Below are 1,194 nucleotides of genomic sequence, written 5' to 3' on the forward strand. Positions count from 1 at the left end.
TAATAGAAAAATTAAACTCTCATCTAAATTTAACCAAACAGAGGCAACAAAAATGCAGTTCATGGAGACCTAATTTTGTAAAGAAGACAGAGTTTCTGTATAAGGAGATCTCTACAACTGGTCATATGATTGTAGGCCTATTTTTATCTAAAAATTGTAACTCTGAAATTTGTTTTGCCAGTGAAGCATAAAATTCCGGACAACATTTGTTAGGAGCTTGTATACTCCTCTGAATGAACCCTTTCACAAAGTTATGTAATTGTTGGTCATTTAGTTTCTGAGAACTAAATTTAAATGTAAAGTTAAGATGACAAAATGAGACCCTCAGGGTTGTGTAATTCTTATATAGTAGGAAAATTAATATAAATCATTGAAGCATGAAGAGAAGATCACTGTGATCTACTTTTGGTGGAAGGTTTTTATACTTCCTAATTGGTCCCTTCATAATGTTATAAGACTGCATGATGAAATCTGAGATAAAACTTAATGTAAGTCATTGAAGATAAAAATGTAGGTCACAGTGACACACTCTTTGTGAGATGCTACTTTACCCCACGTTATCAAATCCCACTGAACTGTGAAGTATAAGTCAACTAATCTTCATCAAATGACACATGATCACTTCTGTGAAGATGTTACTACAAGACATAATTATATGGCTGTATGAGTTTAATCCCTTAGAACTGACATGACTTCCAGGGTAATCTCTCTAAACTTTACAAAGGGGCACTGACTATGATTTGTGTACAAGAATCAAGTATTAGTCAGCCTTAGACTCCTAGAAACACAAGAGCTTTTAATACTAATTATATATAGCACAACCCTTATTCCTAAAACTGGATGCATTTTCCTGTTATATATTTCTAGTGGTGCCAAGAAGATATAACCCCATTTTGTAGATATAGCAATGTCAATATTTTGTGAAGTGAAATCCTAAAAATAATTTGGATGATAAAATTTAGTAGGTGCCATGTCATTAGGTTCTAAAAGTTATCTGTAATTTTCACTAAAATCAAGTTCTTGGTTTTAGGGCAGTTTTGGATATAAAGTACAAACAGACAAACAATTAAATGCACAGACAAATAGACAAAACTATCAATACATCATACTATATCAGTAAGCCATTACACCAGAAAAAAAGCGCAATACCTTTCGATTATTAATGGGCTATCATAACAATAACACGAAACTACA

Source organism: Mytilus californianus, unplaced genomic scaffold (genome assembly GCF_021869535.1).
Source record: "Mytilus californianus isolate M0D057914Y unplaced genomic scaffold, xbMytCali1.0.p SCAF_6, whole genome shotgun sequence".
Taxonomy (NCBI): Eukaryota; Metazoa; Mollusca; class Bivalvia; order Mytilida; family Mytilidae; genus Mytilus; species Mytilus californianus.